This window comes from Bidens hawaiensis, unplaced genomic scaffold (assembly GCF_021521415.1).
Source record: "Bidens hawaiensis isolate Kalapana, Puna unplaced genomic scaffold, B.hawaiensis_p1.1 tig00010577_1, whole genome shotgun sequence".
NCBI lineage: Eukaryota > Viridiplantae > Streptophyta > Magnoliopsida > Asterales > Asteraceae > Bidens > Bidens hawaiensis.
In genome coordinates this window covers 408,399-424,391 of record NW_027491810.1, presented here as the reverse complement: position 1 = coordinate 424,391, position 15,993 = coordinate 408,399, and the positions used below count along the sequence as shown (strand labels likewise).

Sequence of the window (15,993 nt, the reverse complement as noted above, 5' to 3'; positions counted from 1 at the left end):
AACCAACCATGATGCGTAGTTGGTCGAAGTTAACTTCGGTGCTTACAATACAAAACCACCTATCGATTGTTTCATTGTTCCTGAACTCCCTGCTTCTTTATCACTGGGCATGACTCGATAATCAAACTACTCTTTGATTTCTTTCCGATCAAAAAAGGGGCTAAAAAACAAAGCAATAATGCTTTCGGTTTCCACGTTGATTGATAAACACAAAAAAATGTTGCAGCCTACGGGTTGACTTTGTCTCTATCAATAAAGAAGACAATGATTTTTATTTATTTATTTTTTTGTGTGCTTCTAGATTTCTTCGACGAAGATCTACTCCAAACAATTACAAGTCACGACAAATAAAACTTGCAAATAAATTTCATCCTTCTAAATTTGTGTTGGGTGATGAATTAATTTATAAGCAGTGGCATTATTTCAAAAGGTAAGGAATCAAATTAATAATTGGATTGATAGAAACTTCAAGATAAATCTCTCTCTAGCAAATAACAAACTACAATGGAAGGGACCTGACGATCGAACAAAAACAGATAATCAAACTCACCTTCTTCGAAGGAGCCTAAGCTCTTACACCCATTGTTGGCCCAGACGGATCAAACAATCAGATCAAACGAACAAACAAACGAACACAGCAAACGAACTTCACGAACTTATCAAACATACATAGAGAAGAGACTCCTTAACACACATTAAACAACAACCTAGACTCCTATTTATAGATCTACTAAACTTGCTCTCCAAGCCAAACTTAACTTGAAAAACAAAACAACCTTATTATAGAATAATCCATAATAAAATAAACTTAACAAGATAAACCTTCAACTTTTGATAATTCAAGATTAACCTTCAGAAACTGTCCTCACCCTCAAATGGTTTTTGTGTGTGTGTGTGTGTGTGAGAGAGAGAGAGAGAGAGAGAGAGAAAAGGTGGTGACATGGCTGTCCTCACACCGCCCGCTACAATCTCCATTAGTGTTCAACATGAATGTGAGTAATGTTGTTTGGTTGGTTGAGACCATTAAACAGGAGTGGTTAAAGTTGAGACCATTAAGTGTGGTGTAGACCCCTTGTTTAGGATAATTGGTCTACTTTTGATGTTGAAGTGCTTTTGCACATTCTTCAGCTTCTTGTGGGGCTCTCTCTATATATATAGACGTTGACTTGCTTCTAAAAATCTAATAGGGTATGTAAAAGTAGTAATTCACAAAATTAATGACCTCATTGCAAGATTAGTGACGCCAAAACGATAGAAAACATGAAAAACTTAGCAATTGGTCTTTATCCATGACTACAAAATGTTTTATGTTTATCAAACAAAACAACCTTAAAGACACTAATGATTAACGACTTTGATTGATTAATCTTCGATTGACGATCTCATATCTCAGATACAAGCTTGATGAACGCATCCAAATCCCTTGCTGATGTTCGTTGTTCGACCGCCTTGGTAGCTATATGATTTAGCTCTTTGATTCTAACTCTTTCGGGTCTATCAGCACCCAACGACTCGTCCAACAACTTAGCCAACTCAACTGAGTCAAGAAAACTCTCGGGTCTGCCCTCATAAAACCGTTTTGCGATACCCAATTGGTCAACAAGTAGCGTAGCATTGACGAACTGGTCCGCGAACATTGGCCGTGTCAACATCACGACACTAGACATAATTGCTTCGAGAATTGAGTTCCACCCGCAATAAGTCACAAACGAGCCCACAGCCCGATGCCCTAGTATTGCCAGCTGGGGGACCCAACCTTTTACTATGAACCCACGGTTACCAACCCAGTCTTCAAACCCACTAAGAACGGAACCGCTTCCCTTCACACACAAAATAAAATAAACTTTACTGAGCTCAAGTGCACCTGTTAATGCACTCATTTGCTTCTCACTTAACTCCCCTTGACTACCAAAACATATATAAACAACAGACTCATCCGGCTTTTGGTCCAACCATGCGAACAGGAGGTCGGGTGCCACTACGCTCGACCCACCACGTTCAGTTACAGATATTGGGCCATCGGTTTCTGGTAGTAATGGGCCGACAGCCCAAACATGATCATGGCCGGTATGTCTCTTCATGTGATCAATGTAAACCTCTTCCAACTTATCAAATGTATTGTACATGATTCCCCAACTTGTCATATTATTCAACATTCCTTTCCTGAAACATTCGAAATCTTCATCTCCGATTTTATAATCACGCATTACTTCCGGTACTTGCCACCAACTAAACTCCGGCGAGTTGGGGATATCTTGGAATGCTAGCAAGAAGTTTTCATCACCAGAGCTATTATTAGCATTAGCTTGTTCTATGTCTCGCCACAACGTGTGAATGATTGAGGAACTAAAAGCACCTTGAAAGTTAAAAGAAAATTGAAAAACTTTATATAAAGATCAGAATAAAAATGGTAAAGATAAAAGTAATGAACTAGAGATGATATTCAGTGGTGGATCCAGGAAGTGGAAATTGAACCCAGGTTTTCATAGTAACAAAGCAGGGTGTATACCACTAGGTCATGATGAAAACTTTGTTTATGGGTTCATTCATAATTTATATGTGGGTTCACTCTCATATTTTATATAGGCATTCGATATAAAATCCGAAACTCAGTGGGTTTTGTGAACCCACACCCAAATTACCTAGATCCAACCCTGATGATATTAAAAGATTAATAAATATCATAATATATATCCAACCTACTAAATAAATAATAAATATTAACAGATAAATAGTAACGATAATAAACAGGGGAAACAAATAAATTTTCCTGTAAATTAAAAGTACAAGAAAGGAAAAGACGTGGTGGCATTTTCGTAATTTCGTGATAAGATAATTATGTTGCTAACAGTTTTTCAACTAGCGCAATAAAATTATGCTACGACGTCACAATTAGCGTAATATTATCATTCTGGAGTTTTATAAGTAGCATTTTATTATACGCTACACTTCTACATGCAACATAAACAAAATTACACTACTTAAAAAACGGAAGTGCAATAAAATTATACTAGTTGTAATGTCCTGACGTAATTTTATTACGCTGCTTGAATAATTGTTAGTAGCGTAATTAAATAAGCTTGATACGATCTATTATATTAAATAAGCTTATCTATTATCTAGTTTTTGTATGTTTTAAATGCTTAAAGATAAATGAGGAAAGTATTAATGCATACTCTTTTTTCAATTAATATAACTAATAAATATAATAATTATCTATTCAATTAATATAACTAATCAAATTATTATAATTGAAAAGTAATAATATTTCATTTTATAACTTATTTTTTCTCTCTTAAATTTTTATCCTACACAAGTACAATTTCTTCATACATTAAAATTTCTTCCTATTCAAAATCAATTTCTTCCAACTCAATATATTAATATTAATCAACATGTAGTTACATTATGATAAATAGTATAAAAAACACTTTACACGTGTTTGCATTAAATATCAACAAAAAAGTACACAACCTACACAAAAACATATAACCTACACTTGTTCTAATAATAAGAAAATATATAACCTACACACGAAATATATATAACCGAAACACAAAATTCAGCATCAATAAACTACACAAGCACACGAAAACGTATAACCTATACACGAAAAACATATAACCTACACTCGAAAATTTTATCCTACACAAATACAATTTATTCATATATTAATTTTTTTTTCTATCCAAAACCAATTTCTCCAACTCAATATATCAATATGAATCAACACGCAGGTACATTGTGATGAATAATACAAAAAACTATCTTACATATATTATCATTAAATGTCAATAAAAAATATACAGCCAAAACAAAAACATATAACATACACTTGTTAAAACATATTACCTACACACGTATATGATATGTGTATCCATAATTATAGAGTGATTTATTATGGTTATATTAGTTGGATTAATTAAAGAGAGATAATGCATTTATTGTTGCATTTACACTTTTTTTTATTTATTTTTAAACATTTAAAACATAAAATAAAAGTAGTTGCCCATATTCAATTATCATATTTCTCACAGTAATCTCATTTCTCTCCCGAACTTAAACCTGTATACATATGTGCATTATCATTTACCTTAAATTATACATATGTGTATAGGAAAAATAAACATGTGTGTACATATATGTACATACTATACATATGTATATAATTTAGCTAAATCGATAATTTTTTTTTACTTTTTTTTATTTTAGAAACTGGGATGATAAATAAGAACTTTGATTTTTTTATTTTTGTTTCTTTTTTTTGTTTTATGATTTTTTTATTTTTGGGTACTTTTTGTGGTCCAAAATGGTTCTCATAGTTCTCAATTCTCAAAAAGTTCTCAAATGATCCTGATCTCACACACACACACACACACACACACACACACACACACACACACACACACACACACACACACACACACACACACACACACACACACACACACACACACACACACATATATATATATATATATATAATAGGTTCAGAAGGGATCCACAAAAAAGTAGGGATGAGGGGAACCATATCTTTTACATGTAAAAAACATAATAATAAAAAATTCATTTTTACATGTATAAAAACATTTTTACATAATCTTTTTAGAGCATTTATTTATATATAAACACACTAGATTTTATCCCCTATATTACGGGGGTTGCTTTACATTATTCGTTTTTAATATTTATATATGTGTATTTGGATTTTCATTTTATTTATTGTAAGAAAGTTAATAATTAATATACTTAAAGTTTGATGATGAAATGGTTTCACAAATAAATGATATGTTATAATCCGGTTTAAAAGATATCTGGGTTTGGTGATACCCATTACCCGTTTATTTTCTTTATTATTAAATTGTTTCTTAATTATAAATAATATCTTTTTTTAAATAAAATAGGATATTAATTTTTAGTATATCCCTATTTTATAGGTTTTTAATATCAAATATTTGATGATATTAATTTTTAATATAATGAGATGTTATAACACCCATTTAAGAGCTATCTTGGTTTGGTGAGACCTTTACCAGTGAATTCGGGTCAAATGCGTGAGAAGTCTTCATTTACAAATAAAGCAATCTGATGACTTGAGAGAATGGTTGTTTTACATTTTTTGTTTTTTAATATTTATTTTTTAATTTTAATTTTCTTTATTGTAAGAAAGTTATTAATATACTTAGGGTTTGATGATGAAAGGGTTTCATAAATAAATGATATGTTATAACCCATTTAAAAGCTATATGGATTTGGTGACCCATGACCCGCTTATGTTTTTTACTATAAAATTGTTTATTAATTATAAATAATATCTTTTTCTTTTTAAATTGTATATTAAATTTTAGTATATCATTATTTTATAGGATTTTCATATCAAATAATTGGTAAGATTAATTTTTAATTTAATGAGATGTTATAACCCGTTTAAGAGTTATGTGATTTTGGTAAGACCCATACTCATGAATTTGGGTTAAATCAATGAGAGGTCTTCATTTAAAAATCAAGCAATCTGATAACTTCCATAAAAAGAGGAGCGACCACATCGCGACATGTAGGATTCTAGGAGTTTTGTTTATATATATTACAGATGTAGAAGTCATTTTCATAAATTTATTTTTTATTTTAAAATTGGCTAAAAGAAGTTAAAAAATATATTTTTTTTAGAAAATTAAAACTTTTTTATTGGAATGTCTTCTACATGTATTTATAAGCAAAAACTACAAAAAAGTTTATGCTAAAACAAATTTTTTTACATGTCAAATCGAACTTTATATTATTTTTTTACATGTAAAAGAAATGGTTCTCGAGTTCCACACTTTTTGGAGCCTTAGTACCCCTTATTTGTTATACTTTTTTAAAAAAAAAATTACACGTTTTAATATTGAGAAAAATATATAAAATCATTTTAAATGATTTTAAAATTCGTTTTATTTCTTAAAATAAAATAGAAAAATTAAAATCAATTTTATATAGTTATTCCTTGTATTTAGATTAACTTAATTAAATAAATTTATTAAATTTGAAATCTTTATCTAAATAAAAATCTAATTTATTTAACGTATATTGGTTTTTAATAATTTCAACTATCTTATTTGGTCATTGCTGGTCCTAACTAACGAATTAACTAATAACAGTCCCATCTTTTAAGGTACTTGTTCTTAATGGTTTGAGACCAACGAAATCCTAAAGCCGTCACTCATAGGTCACTGGGAAAACGATTTTGGCCAGAAAAGTCACATTTTTTGCTGGAAAACTCAATCTGAACACAACGTGAACACCGCCACCACCATCAACTGACGCACCCCAACCAACCGCCACCACTTGAGCACCACCAACCGATTTCGATGATGGTTCTAGGGTTCTGGTGACCTCAATAATTGGAGATTTTACTAGAAAAATATTCCTAAAGGTTTGATCCAAGGTTACAAAGATGTTTGGGAGGAAAATGCTGAGTTTTCTGATAAAAATAGGAGTTTCCCAGGAAAAAACATTTTTCTGGTGACCTGCAACTAACGGCGCTAGAATTCTGTTAATCGTGCCGTAGGGAACAAATATGATAAAATGTGAGATCATTATCAGCCAATTTGTTAATTGGGACCGACAGCGACCAAAAGATTATAGTTATGATTAATAAAAACTAATATACCATTATTTAATCCTATAATTAGTAAATCTATTTTTTTAAAACATCTTTTGTAAGGTCCCAAACCCGGGAACCTTACTTAACGTTTAATTTACTCATGAACATAACTTAAATATTAGTGTTTACAGAAAACTTTCGCGGAATAAAACTACATTTATGTAAAACTTCCCTTTAAAACTACTTTTTGGATACCAACACCATGTGGGTAACCCTGCGTACACTCCAAGCTCCTTCACTTTCGTTAATCAACCTCTTGTGTGCATACTAAAAATTAGCTTCGTTGAGTGGGTTGTAGCTTACGACTCCACTTGATACATCTTGGCACATACTTCTTCTTTAACATGCTTATATATATATATATATATATATATATATATATATATATATATATATATATAACACAACTTACGCATATAATTGTATACACACCAACTTGGCATCTTCCGTGCATCGTAAGTACGTAAAGGCTTGAGCTTTCTTCCACTTACATCATAACACACAGAAGCATATAGAGACTTAGTCCTCCTTTGCGCTTACATCATATAACTTATACACGAAAGCATATAGAGGCTTGCCCACACCAATACTTCAGCTACACAACTTATACATGAAGCATGTATAGGCTTGCCCTCATTAATACTTACGCCACACAAATTATACACGAGAGTATACCGAAGGATTGCCCTTCCTACTACTTTATTTACACAACTTATATACACACATGTGTAGAGGCTTAGTCCTCCCTAACGTTCATGACACACATCGTCTACGTCCTACAAGAAGTTAGAGGGATTTGTCATCCTAACTTACAAGATAGTTAGTTAGAGGGATTTACCATCCTTACTACACATATCACAATGCAAGACTCGTAGACTTTACTCTCTTCTTCTTCACATTCTGGCATATATAAAGATATACTTATACTTACACACTCGTCTCATACATACTTACATATATATATATAGGGGAGGGTTATCCTAAAAATAAGTAGTTTTCTAGAAAGAGTAAGAATAAATCATAGCCATTGGGTCATGTTAATCAATGGTTGAGATTTAAAATTACCAAAAACTGACATAGTTTCCTAAAATTACCCTTTTACCATTATAACCGACATAGTTTCCTAGAATTCTTATTTTACCATAGGTTTTAATGCTAAATGTCAAAAATCTATTGGTTCTTACCATTCCTAGGAAACTTTTTATTCTTATTTGAACCCTATATATATATATATATATATATATATATATATAGGCAAAGTATAGAATGAAAACCCACTTGAGTTGTGAAAACCCGTGAAAACCCTATGTAACATCGTTTTTTTATTACATGTAATATATGTTGTTAAATTTAATACAAAACATCAAAAACATAAAAAAAAATGTTTTGCTATTTTTTATATTTTTTTACTAATTTTTATATATGTTTTCAGGAGAGAGAAAATGTAAATTAACTTTTATATTTTTTATTAACTTTAATTGTGGACCACAAGATTTAATCTTTAATTAGAAACATGTGGTTGACAATGAGTTTCTAGAGTTTTCACAACTTAAGTGGGTTTTTATTTTAACCTTACCATATATATATATATAGGGTTAGGTTATAATAGGAAGTCTTGTTTTTGTAGGAAGGATAAGAAATAATCTTGTCTATTGATTTTCAACTTGGATGGTTGAGATTAGTTTTTGAGGTAAACCAAGTGAGAAATAAGGGTAAAGGCATAAGGGGAATAACACATTTGTTGATTTTCTCTCTCCACATGCAAGGTATATGCCAATTCCCCCGTCATTTTAAAACGACCATAACTATGTAATAATACATTTTTTTTATAAAAAAATCACCATAATAACGAGCGTTTTTTATCTTTAATATGAGTACCATATTTGTATATAAACATAAAAAGAAAATTAGTGGGGTTTTTTATAAATTTTCTTGTAGGTTTGGTTATGGTGGTTTTTATTCATTGTGTTTTACCAAATTATGAAAACACAATTGTGTTTTAAAATAGTGTTATTTCATATGGTCTATTATGTTTTACAACTTGTGTTTTTACCAAATTATGTTATACAATTATGTTTTAACATTGTATATTTTTTTCATCGTGTGTAATAGTTCATTTTGTTTTTTTTCATTGTATATTTTTTGTTATTGTTGTTTTATTGTGCCTTTCCATGGTGAAAAGACACATTTAATGTCATCGTCAAAAACTTTTGTCTCCATCATTGTGTTTTAACCATAGAAGATAGTAAAATCCTTTTTATCCATTATTGTGTTTTAACTAGTATCCATTGTGTTTTAACCGAAATCCGTAAATCTACTTGCAATCCCTAAATCAAATTAAAATTGTTTTCCTTCTGCTTAGTATGTTTCAATTTGTGAAGACATGTTCATCTATCAATCGATCATCATCATTATCATCACAATCGATTTTCCTGCAACTGGTGTCAAGCTTTTCCAGCGAGAACATCAATTTCAAGAATCGAAAGTTTAGGCGAATGATACATTGAGAACTGCACAATCATACCCCACTGACCAAATGCCACTTCAACCACTCACTCCGACAACAAAAATCGATCATCCGGTGAGGAATTCCAACGAGCTGATTTTATTAAGTTTCGTCGTCTTCATCGGGGTAGACAGTGGTGAGGTGGGTGACGGTGGTGGCGGAGCTGCCGAGTTGGTTGACGGTGGTTATAGAGTTGGCGGCGGTAGGTGTGGCAAAGGGGGAGACGGAGGTTGCATGCGGCAGGGGTCGGTGGCTGAGAAGGTGGTGGTGCCGGTGAAGAAGGTGGCAGAGAATGGTGGAAGAAGATGAGAAGAGGAATGGTTTTCATTTGGGTTTTGAAGTATGGGGTTTTTTATTTTATTAGGACCAAAATGCCCTCCTTCTTAACTTTCTTAGGAAAATGATACTTCTTATTTAAACTCTCCTCTATATATATAAACGAAAACCCTAAAATCCTACGTGTCGCGATGTGGTCGCTCCCCCCTTTTATGGAACCCACCAGATTGCTTAATTTTTAAATGGAGGTCTCTCATTGATTTAACCCAAATTCATGGGTATGGGTATTACCAAAACCAAATAGCTATTAAACGGGTTATAACATCTCATAAATTAAAAATTAATCTTACCAATTATTTGATATGAAAATCCTATAAAATAGGGATATACTAAAATTTAATATCCAATTTAAAAAGAAAAAGATATTATTTATAATTAATAAAAAATTTTATAGGTCATGGGTCACCAAATCCAAATAACTTTTAAACAGGTTATAACTTATCATTTATTTATGAAACATTTCCATCATCAAACCCAAAGTTTATTATTAACTTTCTTACAATAAAGAAAATTAAAATCCAAAAAATAAATATTAAAAATGAAAAATGTAAAACAACCATTCTCTCGAGCCATCATATTGCTTTATTTGTAAATGAAGGTTTCTCACGCATTTAACCCGAATTCACGGGTAAAAGTCTCACCAAACCCAGATAGCTCTTAAATGGGTTATAACATCTCATTATATTAAAAATTAATCTAATCAATATTTGATATGAAAATCCTATAAAATAAGGATATACTAAAAATTAATATCCTATTTTATTTAAAAAATATATTATTTAAAATTAAGAAACAATTTTATAATAAAAAAAAAATAAACGGGTAATGGGTATCACCAAACCCAGATAACTTTTAAACCAGATTATAACATATCATTTATTTGTGAAACCATTTCATCATCAAACTTTAAGTATATTAATTATTAATTTTCTTACAATAAATAAAATTAAAATCTAAATATACATATATAAATATTAAAAACAAATAATATAAAACAACCCCTGTAATACAGGGGATAAAATCTAGTATTATATATATATATATATATATATAGACCACACACACTTTCCTACGTACATGCTTGCATAAAGCATAAATAAGCCCCAACGTAGCTGCTGCTTACACACTCTTGCACTTAAATAATTACAAGCATACACACTTTTTCTTTGTATGCTTATTTATACAAATAATATAATTATTTATATATAGGAATACCATAGCATAACACTATAAACACATTACATAAACAAACAGTATTTATATATTAACGTTACATAACACTATGAACACATTACATAAACAAACAGTATTTATATATTAATATACAAACAGTATTTATATATTAACGTTCTAACATCTCAACTTTAAACAACACCGGCACGGTTAGACCAACTTGATATACTGTATGCACACATTCTTGAACAAGTAAAGAGAAGGGCTGGAAACTCACTTGAATCCTATTACGTCCTGTATAAATCAAGATCCCTCTTCTTCAACCGAGCACGACCAACTATCAAACATATGGTTTGTCAATTAGTCAACTAGGCAACTAACTCTACTAAATAACTGAGTCAACTAAGCTAAATGAATTAACAAGGCTAAACAAACTATCTTAACTAAGCAAACTGAATTATCGGAGCCAACCGGGTTAGTCTAGTTAACTGAATTGGATAATTTCTTCTAAACGGATTCTAAGCAAGGAACGATTGGGTCTGAGACATGACTAGAGAATTGGAATCCATATACCAATAATGGGCTTAATTGCATTAGTCCAAGCCTATGTTTATTGACACGGAACTCGGATCCATATACCAATAATGGGCTTAATTACATGACTGGCCCACCACAGTTGCAATTGGAAATGAGCTAGACCCAATCACATTCGCAATATTACTTGCCGACATTCGCATCCACTAATTTGCGAATGTAAGTTTTCTTTTGCCTTTTAGCGGATGTTCCATGCAGATGTCCCACTCACCTACCCAACCCATTTTGCTTTTGAAATATTCGCCTCATGAGCCGAATGTTTCTAGACCATTACTAGATTTATGTATTACGTGTAACCATCTTTAATCCTAGACAACAAATTTAGCTTCTAAGATTTTATTTGAACCTAGCCACCAACTTTCTGACTTCACCTAACTAGCTAGACATATTACCAAGTTAAATTTCAAGGCTATTGCACATCAAATGATCAACCTTTACTCAAAATCATACCTCTTTTTTTTTCTTTTAGGTTCGGTTCTACTTGATCTTGGAACGAGTTTGAGGTATTAACGATTCTTAAACATCTTGATGCGGGAACCACTAAGCGACAACAATTTCTTTCTTTAAAATTTCGGGATAAGCCAAGGAGAGTAGCCTGTGTGTGTTTCTAAAAAGTAAGGGAGGAAACGGATAGGATGAGGCTTAGGGTTTTAACGGGTTTATATACCCTTACTCATGGACCTTCAAGTTGGTGTTAAGATAATTGTTCTCTTTTAAATAAATTAATAAATTTAGTAATTAAAAATTTATTTAATTATTAAAATTCCTATAAACTTATTATACTTATTTGAACAAATGTTCATTTTTAAATAAAATAACATAGAAAAAATAGTTTATAAAGCATTATATTTATAATATTTAAATAATTAATTGAGTAAATCAATTATCGCATTATTTTTAATAATACCAAAACCTTTAAATATTGTGAAACAAGCATAATAGCCTAAGAATATGAGAAAAATACATAGAAATAAAGATAGAGATTTCATTAATCATGTGTATATGATAATGAGGTACAATAAGATGTATATATAGGAGAAGATAACTAAAAAAAACCTAATCTACATTAGGTATTGATAACCACAATAATATATATTTATAACACACCGTTGGTTATCAACTTAATACACTTGGAGATGTTGCCTCTTTAAACTTGCTAAGAAAACCCCATGGGACAAACGCATAGCTAAGCGAAAAAGAGTCCAGTGCATATTGTCTCCCCCTTGATTCGTATACCCGTTAAAATGGTAAACACCGATCTTCTGTGAAGGTTGCCCAAAACTGTTGTAGTAAATCATTTGCGTCTTCATCCTTTGACATGTGCATCCTTAAGTTGAACAATGTTGCATGATTTTCGCGTGAAAACTTCTATTGCTTCATCTGTCAAACATATCAGTTGTATCCATAACTCTATTATATTTCTCTGCATCAACAAGACTAACCAAACTTGTTTTGATGGGTTAGTAAAACAAAATCTCATATCGTTCGTACTTGAAATATATGTTTTAACACATTCCAATGTCTCGTAGGTGGACACATGTCGATATTTATAAATAAAATATATAAAAATCTTGTATTATTAGCAATAAATATTAATACGCATATGCATTTCATTATGGCACTTTTAAACCCATATGTTTCATTCTATTTTAGGAAATGATATAGAGTAATTGTTGGACATCCTTTAACATACTAAAAGGATGAAATTTTGTCCATGGTAAAATTTGTCAGCATCTTATAGTTGTACTTTGATGGATTGATAGACATATAATTACATATACACTTGAACTATAGTTTGAGCAATAATCATACCATGTCAAGGTCTTTCAAAAATTCTTCCTCTAAAATCTTGGACGTTTCTCTCGATGATGTGCACATCATCATTGTAAACTATGATTATATGAACTTTAAGACTAAAATTTTGATAAATTTCGTCAAACTTTAATCAAACCTGAAATCAATCTACCATATACACAAAGTCAGCTTAGACTGAGTGAGTTCGTGCTTTTATAAATAACATTTATAAATCAATAAATATAAAAACAAGGCAAAAATAATAAATTCATCGGTCAAGCACGTAACACGGGCCTCCTCACCCCAAGTCACTAAACACGAAGTCAAGTACTTAAATAACTTATCCTCTCGCCCCAAGGACAGTTAAACTGTTTGGGGACTCCTCACCTTATCCCGCAGAAGGGGTATAAGAAATTTTATCCTCCATTTGACCGAATCACGGCTTAACAAAAACATTCACATCGGTGGCCACACACAAACATACAATTTAGTCAAACATCAACTAAATAGAATCCTCAAGCATAGACAATAAATAAATATATAAGTTCAAAATATATAAATATAGTAAATTCTATGCAACATCATCCAAATTGTTTAAACGGGTAAAAACGTAGTGAAGTGTGCATGCAAGCCCAAAACATAAAATATTTAAAAAAGGCATCATAAAACTCACCTAACACGGATCACACAACTATCAACGAGCTAGAGAACCTCTAGGTAGTCCCTCAAAATCAAAAGGCTGTCAAGTTATAGCACACAACAATCACCAAATAAACCGCATCGACTCGCCCGCTCTACGAAACGCCCTAACATGGTTGGATTGACCCGAAGCCTCACCCATACTTAGTTCATTTGCATCAGCCCCCCGGCCCTTTAATTGACCAAAACTCCACTTAATTAAAATCGGGATAAAAGGGTCCCAAACTACACCTGTTTCAACTTAATTGTGCCGAACTCGCGCGTTAACTAACTCTTTAAGTAATCAGCAACCAATTCAGCCCCATGTAGATAAAATTTAATGTTATTACAGCGAATACGACCACACGACACTACACGAGCTGATTGGGTCGGCAATTCTCTTGTACAACACACGAATTAATGATTAAACGGTAATTCGCGCTCTAATGACCCGTTTGAATAATCACTAACCAAATCAGCCACCTTTTGATAAACATTAATATTCTTATAGCCCATATATCACCCTAATACTACACAATCTGAATGGGTTGGCAATTCCCTCAACCAACAAGCGAATTGCAACAATTAAAGACTAAACACCCGAAAAACCTTAGTTTTCGAACTATCGACAATTGACCAATCAAAACAACTCCGATAGCCATGATATTTTAGTATGATGTAAATGACATACCTAGGGAGTTACTAGAACAAGAAACCTTAATTCTTTAATTCTGGAAATATCTTAATTGGACAGCCTCCGGTTTTGACCTAAACAATGAACTTGATCAAATAACGAGCATAAAAAACGGATTAGAGATGAAAAAGATGTTTCATGGCATGGAACTAACCTTGAATTAGATGGGTATCACTTGGAATTGGCTGGATTAATAAAAAAATTGATGGGGGGGGACTACTAAATGCCGAACGCAAGAAAGACAATGGGAGGCTAACATAATATAACTTTGATGGTTTTACAAAACTAATCCCCCAACTTGCAAAGTGTGATATCTTGTTCTCAAATTTAAATAAATGGGCTTTCAAAAAGTACCACGAGGCCCCTAAACTTAAAAGATCAAATCCCGTTTGTTGTACAAACTTAACTCTCATGCCCTTAATGAGAATTACCGGGTCTTATAAGTCCACCCCCTTACATTGGGATTCGTCCCCGAATCTCGTTACGACAGGAACAGTTGCGGATAGAGCCTCATCATATCTTCTTCGGATTCCCAAGTAGCCTCGGAACCCCTCCGGTGCTTCCACTACACCTTCACCTGCTTAATCGCCTTATTCCTCAAATGCGTTTCCTAATGGTGAAGAATGGCGATAGGCTCCTCAATATAATTTAACTTACTGTCGAGCTCAATGTCACTAAGAAGCACATGGGCCTCCCTGTCTGCCAAACACTTTCTCAGATGCGACACATGGAAAGTAGGATGAATTCCATTAAGTTTATCGGGTAATTCCAGCCTATAAGCTACCTCTCCAACACGAGACAAGATCCGAAACGGACATATGAACATAGGGCTAAGCTTCCCACGCTTACGGAAACGAATGATACCCTTCCATGGAGAAACCTTTAACATAGCCCGATCACCAACCTCAAACACAATAGGTCTCCGTCTTTTATTTGAATAGGACTTTTGCCTGTCCTAGGCAGCCTTCATAAAAGCCTTGATTTTATCAAGCTTCTCAGTAGTAGCCTCAACCACCTCTAAACTTCCTAATTGCTTTTGCCCAATGGAGCCCCAACAGATAGGAGTTTTACACCTATGTTTGTACAACATCTCAAACGATGGCATTCCAATAGTGGCGTGATAACTGTTATTGTAAGAAAACTCGGCCAAAGGCAAATGATGATCCCAACTACCACCAAAATCGATAACGCAAGCCCGTAACATATCCTCAAGAGTTTGTATGGTCCTTTTGGATTGGCCATCCATCTGCGGGTGATAAGAAGTACTAATATATCTCCTTATGAAACTTTTCCCAAAACCTGGAGGTAAAACACATGTCTCTATCAAAAACAATAGACACAAGAACCCCGAGCCTAGTCACGATCTCACGGATAAAAAATCGGCCAGCTGCTCGGAATTATAAGTCTTCCTTATTGGTAAAAAGTAAGCACTCTTTGTCAACCTATCCACAACCACCCAAATGGTGTCATACTTACTCCTAGGCGTGTGAGGTAATTTAGTTATAAATCCATCGTAAGATGCTCCCATTTCCACACGGGGTTTTTTCAATGGTTGAAGTTTTCTGAAAGGCTTTT

At 32.5% G+C, this 15,993-nt stretch overlaps 1 pseudogene; it reads right to left on the bottom strand.

The window, feature by feature from the left end:
• Positions 1 to 1,382: 1,382 nt before the first annotated feature.
• LOC143535731 (flavonol 3-O-glucosyltransferase UGT89B1 pseudogene) lies at positions 1,383 to 15,307 on the bottom strand (annotated as a pseudogene).
• Between the last annotated feature and the right edge of the window lie 686 nt (positions 15,308 to 15,993).